Source organism: Electrona antarctica (assembly GCF_951216825.1).
Source record: "Electrona antarctica genome assembly, chromosome: 22".
Lineage (NCBI taxonomy): Eukaryota > Metazoa > Chordata > Actinopteri > Myctophiformes > Myctophidae > Electrona > Electrona antarctica.
In genome coordinates, this window is record NC_136805.1 from 26551879 (window position 1) to 26561646 (window position 9768).

Here is a 9768-nt window from a genome sequence, read left to right on the forward strand (position 1 = left end):
TACCAATGATACTAATGAAGACTCTGTGCCATTCTCTCACTGGGAATTGTGGGAAACACTCTGCTACACCAGTGGGTCTCAAAGTGTGGTCCAGGGACCCTCATGGTTCCTTGAAGGGGTTTAATGGCCACTTACGGGTGTGTAACTCTAAGAGTGTTACAGGTCCATTTGGTTCCATTTGTACACTCAGAGTTGTTATGGGGGGACCTTGAAATTACCATTGGTAAGACCTGTGAAGGCCCAATATGGCTTTCCAATATGGATGCTGTGCATAGAGCCTAAGATTTACACAGTGGGCAACACAGTCTCTCTGCTTTAAAGAGCATGTCACCCATTCTCAACCGTATCTTCACATAATTGAGTACCACAGACGAAAAACAGTCTTAAGTCCAAATTTCATTCTGACCCCTCCACGAAAAGGCCTCGTTGTCCTGAACCCTTATCTATCATTTATACATTATGGATCAATAGTGTGGACTTAGACTGTTATTCGTCTGTGGCATTATTGATCCTCACCTAATGCTCATTATAATATGGCACCATTTCCGTCTGCTCACTCTGGGTCTCACTGGTGGACCATGGACAGTTCAGAAACCTGCCTACCAGTGACATCATCGATGGGGAATGCATCCAAGCTAATAGAAACTACAGCCTTTCTCTCCCTGGAAAGTTGGCATGCTGAAATAGAAGCCAAGAACTTCCATTGTTAAAATAATAATAATAATTGCGACCACAGGTCGCATTTAGTATGAAATCGTGCATTTCCCGTCAGTCAGTCACCCCCAGGGTGACAACACTAGAAAACTAGAGTTCTCAACAGGCCCGAAAATTAAGGCCCGGCCCTACCTGGGCCCTCATCAAACCCTGTACACTCAAGACGTTGCCACCCTTAGATCTCCATATGGAGCTGACCTGTTCTGACATTCCATATGTTGATCTGACCTCATTAAACCCTGTACACTCAAGACACACTCCATATATGGCCAGTACAGAATACATTATATATGTTGATCTGTCCGGATGCGTGCACGCAACCCTAAAATAATAATAATAAAGTTTAAAATGTCCAAACGTGCCTACCAATGATGTCACTGGTAGGTGAGTTTTTTAACCTCAGAAAAAAGTACTGCCGTAGCAGACAACCCGCAGGACTCCAGGTTAAAACAAAGTCCTTCTAGATGCAAGGCTTGAAGATATAAGTTGAGGTGAAGAAAATGCCAGCACTCATTGTATGTCCTTTTGCATGATTTTATTTACCTCTGACGGGAGTGAACAAACGTACACGTTTCGGCCTGTATGGCCTTCCTCAGCGGTTTTTTAACCTCCTCTGAGACAGACTGAGTAGACAGAAATGGTGGCATCTTATAATAGGACCAATTTTATGGAGATGTGGTTGAAAATGGAGACAAGGTTGAAGTTCTCCATTAAGGCGTTTATTATTTTCCATAATAGTGTTCATTGTACCACTTACAAACACATTTGTTTTGAACATTGGAAAGGTATTTTGTCGGCGTTACTGTCTACAATGTGTCTAATGCTGGGCTATAGTGTCGTAGCCGCATGACCAAGTGCAAATTGTACGAAGGTGAATTTGTTTATATTAAACATGTTTATGTAAATAGACTTAATGTATTTATTGAGCGCTTTTTACAAAGGAAACAAAAATACGGGCACGCGTGGTACTGATGTGAAGCTATGAGGGGCCCAACCCCCATGTCCCTTATACCTGACTGTTATGTGCACTGTTGTGCCTATAGCTCTCTCTCTCTCTCTCTCTCTCTCTCTCTCTGTCTCTCTCTTTCCGTGTCTCATTTGAGTCATATGGTTATTGTCATATGGTGTGCTGACTGGAGAATAATAATAAAAAAGCAGACGTCATTCATACTTTACTGTGAAATTTGTTACAATTTACTTTTCATTATATGTATTTGATAGGAAAGTTTTTGACATGAGAATGTGAGGGTCACACCAGTTATTCATGCTTTTAATTCGTCAATAGCCTCCAGCCCATTTACAGCTTTTATAGGTTAGCTATTTATGCGTTTTTCTTGAAAATCATGTTTTGGCCCTGCCTATACATGGGCGTATCGGGTTTGTTTATGCTTATATGCCTGAGTCAGAGTGATGTGACCGTGGTCCGTCCGGCCCTCCCAGTAGCCAATTTTAATAGGATGTGTTCGCGGACAAAACTGACACGCATTGCAAAGCTGACACGCATTGCAAAACAAATCCAAAAGAAAGATTTTATTGTAGTAATACAACAATAGCAGATCTACGATCTCAGAAAGCGTTGCAACGCAACATCTTTTGAGCTTGTTCGTCGACTATTTGAATCGTAAACTGAGCGCAAAATGTTACCTTGGGGAAACTTTGATTGGCTCATATGTTGCTTAATTGACAATTAATTGACGTCTTAAAAGATTAGAGTCTAATCTTTTACATCGTTAATTAGTCCACGGTCTCTAATCATTAGACCAAAGTCATTACCAAACACAGATTAACGGCATGTTTGCGTCACCATCAGATACTTTTGTTATGCATTTTAAAGCGTGCAGGCCATGTTCATGGGCGAAGTATACTCACAAAATTGTTACTTAAGTAAAAGTATCAATGTACCCAATGTAGAAATATTCTGTTACAAGTAATATCTGGTATTCAAAATTGACATGACTAAAAGAACAAAAGTGTTGGCATCAAAATTATACATAGGTTTCGGATGTGTAAAAATCTTTTGAAAATAGCCAAAGTATATACAGGCTGACATGGTTATGCATGTTTTGTAATAATGATAACAATCTACAAAGTAACTAAAAGCATTCAAATAACTGAGTAAAAAAGTGCAATATTTGTCCCTGGGATGTAGTCGAGTAGGCAGGCAGTATTGTAAATTGCAAATATTGTAATATGTACTTTATACACATTCACATTTCATTTGACCTCATCCTGTAACTCTTTAAATGCTGCTGCTTTAAACAAAGCCATACATTTTTAATTGACTTCACACAAAGGCTGTGCAGGGAATGATCAAAGCTCTTTAAAAACCCATTGATATTCACCTCCATGTCTGCTGCATGCAGACGTGCATGCACACACTCCCTAAAGTCAGGTTTCCTTTATCCTTGGCTAATACACATAATAGTTCTATTTTTTATTCATTTTTTAAATAAATAAATTTCACTCAAGGGGGACAAGTTGATTATGTCATAGTGTATGTCAATTGCTTCCAGCAACCCTCAATGTTCTCTGAACGCCCATCATTGAGAAACACTATTGTAATGCCTGAGGGGGCCAAAAACACCTGTGTGTGTAAGTGCGTGCGTGCATGTGCGTGCGTGCACGAAAACAGCATGGTTGTTCTTCACCACCTGTGCGCAACCTAACACACACACAAACACGCACATATTAACTGTATATATGGTGATTTCAGGTGTGCCAGTACAGTACAGTGACAGTAGAGGGTACAGTAGAGGGACCCCCACACGGTAACTGTCATTTCTCAACCGTTTCGGACGCGGGGCGGCTCGCCGGAATCGGGCCGGCACCCTGGGTGCGTTCCTGTGGGTCTGTTCACCCATTCCCAAACGATGGCAGAGGAAACCATGCAAGGCATCAACCTGCACATCAGGAGCAATTAGGTGTTCAGCATCTTGCTCAAGGACACTTCGACACTATCTAACTCTAGTCCTTAAACTGTGACCTTTGCACTAGTGATCTGTGAGATAATGATTACACATGAACTCTGCATTATGAACGGAACTGTGACACATGAACTGTTTCTTTTTAATGCTGTTTTTGTATGTTGCTGCTTTTAATGGGCACGTGCAATCTCAATGTATATGCAATTGCTTCTTTGCACTTCAGGTTTTCATGAATTTTAGAGTCCTTATGCAAAGTTTAGTGTATTTAGGAAATGTTTAGGTGTGGCTTTATAGCCTGACCAGGACCTGGGTAAACACATTTTGTTCTGTACTGTATGGAATGACAATAAAACTCCTCGTCTTGTCCTTGTCTTGATACAAAAAAGACGAAAATAATGCTTTTCGACAACATGTATGTCGTTTTTTGACATAGTATAGTATGTTGTATTTTCATGGTTTTCGATGATTAAAAAGAAAAGATAAAAAGCATGCTTTTCGATGGTGTTTCTAGGTGAAAGTGATTTTTTGACGTGCCAATAGCTGCCATTGAGCCCCATTATGAATTTCTCAAATTTGAAAGCACAATATTTCTAAAACTATGAAACATTTCAAAGATTCCTTTTCAGGCAAACATGTCTACCATAAGATGAACCTAAATAGGGTTGAATGGGGTTTCTAGGTGAAAGTATGTAGGACTAGTAGCATGCCAAAGTTTGTGCTATTGCAATTGAGAATGCATTGGGCGTTTAAGTTAAATAACTCAGAAATTACAACAAATTTCAAAGTAAAAAGTTCCAGCATGTGTCTCCACAGTAAGCTGAATTATAAAAAGTGTGAATGGAGTTTCTAGGTGAAAGTGATTTTTTGACGTGCCAATAGCTGCCATTGAGCCCCATTATACATTTCTCAAATTTGAAAGCACTATATTTCTAAAACTATGAAACATTTCAAAGATTCCTTTTCAGGCAAACATGTCTACCATAAGATTAACCTAAATAGGGTTGAATGGGGTTTCTAGGTGAAAGTATGTAGGACTAGTAGCATGCCAAAGTTTGTGCTATTGCCATTGAGAATGCATTGGGCGTTTAAGTTAAATAACTCAGAAACTACAAAACATTTCAAAGTAAAAAGTTCCAGCATGTGTCTCCACAGTAAGCTGAATTATAAAAAGTGTGAATGGAGTTTCTAGGTGAAAGTGATTTTTTGATGTGCCAATAGCTGCCATTGAGCCCCATTATACATTTCTCAAATTTGAAAGCACTATATTTCTAAAACTATGAAACATTTCAAAGATTCCTTTTCAGGCAAACATGTCTACCATAAGATTAACCTAAATAGGGTTGAATGGGGTTTCTAGGTGAAAGTATGTAGGACTAGTAGCATGCCAAAGTTTGTGCTATTGCCATTGAGAATGCATTGGGCGTTTAAGTTAAATAACTCAGAAACTACAAAACATTTCAAAGTAAAAAGTTCCAGCATGTGTCTCCACAGTAAGCTGAATTATAAAAAGTGTGAATGGAGTTTCTAGGTGAAAGTGATTTTTTGATGTGCCAATAGCTGCCATTGAGCCCCATTATACATTTCTCAAATTTGAAAGCACTATATTTCTAAAACTATGAAACATTTCAAAGATTCCTTTTCAGGCAAACATGTCTACCATAAGATGAACCTAAATAGGGTTGAATGGGGTTTCTAGGTGAAAGTATGTAGGACTAGTAGCATGCCAAAGTTTGTGCTATTGCCATTGAGAATGCATTGGGCGTTTAAGTTAAATAACTCAGAAACTACAAAACATTTCAAAGTAAAACGTTCCAGCATGTGTCTCCACAGTAAGCTGAATTATAAAAAGTGTGAATGGAGTTTCTAGGTGAAAGTGATTTTTTGACATGCCAATAGCTGCCATTGAGCCCCATTATACATTTCTCAAATTTGAAAGCACTATATTTCTAAAACTATGAAACATTTCAAAGATTCCTTTTCAGGCAAACATGTCCACCGTAAGATGAACCTAAGTAGGTTTGAATGGGGTTTCTAGGTGTAAGTATGTAGGACTAGTAGCATGCCAAAGTTTGTGCTATTGCCATTGGGAATGCATTGGGCGTTTAAGTTAAATAACTCAGAAACTACAAAACATTTCAAAGTAAAACGTTCCAGCATGTGTCTCCACAGTAAGCTGAATTATAAAAAGTGTGAATGAAGTTTCTAGGTGAAAGTGATTTTTTGACGTGCCAATAGCTGCCATTGAGCCCCATTATACATTTCTCAAATTTGAAAGCACTATATTTCTAAAACTATGAAACATTTCAAAGATTCCTTTTCAGGCAAACATGTCTACCATAAGATGAACCTAAATAGGGTTGAATGGGGTTTCTAGGTGAAAGTATGTAGGACTAGTAGCATGCCAAAGTTTGTGCTATTGCCATTGAGAATGCATTGGGCGTTTAAGTTAAATAACTCAGAAACTACAAAACATTTCAAAGTAAAAAGTTCCAGCATGTGTCTCCACAGTAAGCTGAATTATAAAAACTGTGAATGGAGTTTCTAGGTGAAAGTGATTTTTTGACGTGCCAATAGCTGCCATTGAGCCCCATTATACATTTCTCAAATTTGAAAGCACTATATTTCTAAAACTATGAAACATTTCAAAGATTCCTTTTCAGGCAAACATGTCTACCATAAGATGAACCTAAATAGGGTTGAATGGGGTTTCTAGGTGAAAGTATGTAGGACTAGTAGCATGCCAAAGTTTGTGCTATTGCCATTGAGAATGCATTGGGCGTTTAAGTTAAATAACTCAGAAACTACAAAACATTTCAAAGTAAAAAGTTCCAGCATGTGTCTCCACAGTAAGCTGAATTATTAAAAGTGTGAATGGAGTTTCTAGGTGAAAGTGATTTTTTGACATGCCAATAGCTGCCATTGAGCCCCATTATACATTTCTCAAATTTGAAAGCACTATATTTCTAAAACTATGAAACATTTCAAAGATTCCTTTTCAGACAAACATGTCCACCGTAAGATGAACCTAAGTAGGTTTGAATGGGGTTTCTAGGTGTAAGTATGTAGGACTAGTAGCATGCCAAAGTTTGTGCTATTGCCATTGGGAATGCATTGGGCGTTTAAAGGACCACTTCACCACTTTTCAACATCTCTTCATATAATTGGTCCTCACTAATGTCCATGATAAAACACCACCATTTTTTCCTACTCAGTCTGTGTCTCATAGGAGGGCTTTGGGCAGTTCGGACACCCGTCCACCAGTGACATCATTATTAGGCAGATTTATTTTAAACAAGATTTGTTTTGACATATATTTAGATTTTTATTATCGTGAGAACGATGGCTTCAACTTTTGCATTGCAACTTTTCAGGAAAAGAAAGCCTGCCGTTTCTATTAGCTTGGATTCACCATCGATGATGTCACTGGTGGACGGGTTTCTGAACTGCCCACAGCCTTCCTATGAGACACAGACTGAGTAGAAAAGAATTGTGGTATTTTATCATCAACATTAGTTAGGACCAATTATAGGAAGAGAAGTTTAAAAGTGGTGAAGTGGTCCTTTAAGTTAAATAACTCAGAAACTACAAAACATTTCAAAGTAAAACGTTCCAGCATGTGTCTCCACAATAAGCTGAATTATAAAAAGTGTGAATGAAGTTTCTAGGTGAAAGTGATTTTTTGACGTGCCAATAGCTGCCATTGAGCCCCATTATGAATTTCTCAAATTTGAAAGCACTATATTTCTAAAACTATGAAACATTTCAAAGATTCCTTTTCAGGCAAACATGTCTACCATAAGATGAACCTAAATAGGGTTGAATGGGGTTTCTAGGTGAAAGTATGTAGGACTAGTAGCATGCCAAAGTTTGTGCTATTGCCATTGAGAATGCATTGGGCGTTTAAGTTAAATAACTCAGAAACTACAAAACATTTCAAAGTAAAAAGTTCCAGCATGTGTCTCCACAGTAAGCTGAATTATTAAAAGTGTGAATGGAGTTTCTAGGTGAAAGTGATTTTTGACATGCCAATAGCTGCCATTGAGCCCCATTATACATTTCTCAAATTTGAAAGCACTATATTTCTAAAACTATGAAACATTTCAAAGATTCCTTTTCAGGCAAACATGTCCACCGTAAGATGAACCTAAGTAGGTTTGAATGGGGTTTCTAGGTGTAAGTATGTAGGACTAGTAGCATGCCAAGGTTTGTGCTATTGCCATTGGGAATGCATTGGGCGTTTAAGTTAAATAACTCAGAAACTACAAAACATTTCAAAGTAAAACGTTCCAGCATGTGTCTCCACAGTAAGCTGAATTATAAAAAGTGTAAATTAAGTTTCTAGGTGAAAGTGATTTTTTGACGTGCCAATAGCTGCCATTGAGCCCCATTATACATTTCTCAAATTTGAAAGCACTATATTTCTAAAACTATGAAACATTTCAAAGATTCCTTTTCAGGCAAACATGTCTACCATAAGATGAACCTAAATAGGGTTGAATGGGGTTTCTAGGTGAAAGTATGTAGGACTAGTAGCATGCCAAAGTTTGTGCTATTGCCATTGAGAATGCATTGGGCGTTTAAGTTAAATAACTCAGAAACTACAAAACATTTCAAAGTAAAAAGTTCCAGCATGTGTCTCCACAGTAAGCTGAATTATAAAAAGTGTGAATGGAGTTTCTTGGTGAAAGTGATTTTTTGATGTGCCAATAGCTGCCATTGAGCCCCATTATGAATTTCTCAAATTTGAAAGCACTATATTTCTAAAACTATGAAACATTTCAAAGATTCCTTTTCAGGCAAACATGTCCACCGTAAGATGAACCTAAGTAGGTTTGAATGGGGTTTCTAGGTGTAAGTATGTAGGACTAGTAGCATGCCAAAGTTTGTGCTATTGCCATTGGGAATGCATTGGGCGTTTAAGTTAAATAACTCAGAAACTACAAAACATTTCAAAGTAAAACGTTCCAGCATGTGTCTCCACAGTAAGCTGAATTATAAAAAGTGTGAATGAAGTTTCTAGGTGAAAGTGATTTTTTGACGTGCCAATAGCTGCCATTGAGCCCCATTATACATTTCTCAAATTTGAAAGCACTATATTTCTAAAACTATGAAACATTTCAAAGATTCCTTTTCAGGCAAACATGTCCACCGTAAGATGAACCTAAGTAGGTTTGAATGGGGTTTCTAGGTGTAAGTATGTAGGACTAGTAGCATGCCGAAGTTTGTGCTATTGCCATTGGGAATGCATTGGGTGTTTAAGTTAAATAACTCAGAAACTACAAAACATTTCAAAGTAAAACGTTCCAGCATGTGTCTCCACAGTAAGCTGAATTATTAAAAGTGTGAATGGAGTTTCTAGGTGAAAGTGATTTTTTTACATGCCAATAGCTGCCATTGAGCCCCATTATACATTTCTCAAATTTGAAAGCACTATATTTCTAAAACTATGAAACATTTCAAAGATTCCTTTTCAGGCAAACATGTCCACCGTAAGATGAACCTAAGTAGGTTTGAATGGGGTTTCTAGGTGTAAGTATGTAGGACTAGTAGCATGCCAAAGTTTGTGCTATTGCCATTGGGAATGCATTGGGCGTTTAAGTTAAATAACTCAGAAACTACAAAACATTTCAAAGTAAAACGTTCCAGCATGTGTCTCCACAGTAAGCTGAATTATACAAAGTGTGAATGAAGTTTCTAGGTGAAAGTGATTTTTTGACGTGCCAATAGCTGCCATTGAGCCCCATTATGAATTTCTCAAATTTGAAAGCACTATATTTCTAAAACTATGAAACATTTCAAAGATTCCTTTTCAGGCAAACATGTCTACCATAAGATGAACCTAAATAGGGTTGAATGGGGTTTCTAGGTGAAAGTATGTAGGACTAGTAGCATGCCAAAGTTTGTGCTATTGCCATTGAGAATGCATTGGGCGTTTAAGTTAAATAACTCAGAAACTACAAAACATTTCAAAGTAAAAAGTTCCAGCATGTGTCTCCACAGTAAGCTGAATTATTAAAAGTGTGAATGGAGTTTCTAGGTGAAAGTGATTTTTTGACATGCCAATAGCTGCCATTGAGCCCCATTATACATTTCTCAAATTTGAAAGCACTATATTTCTAAAACTATGAAA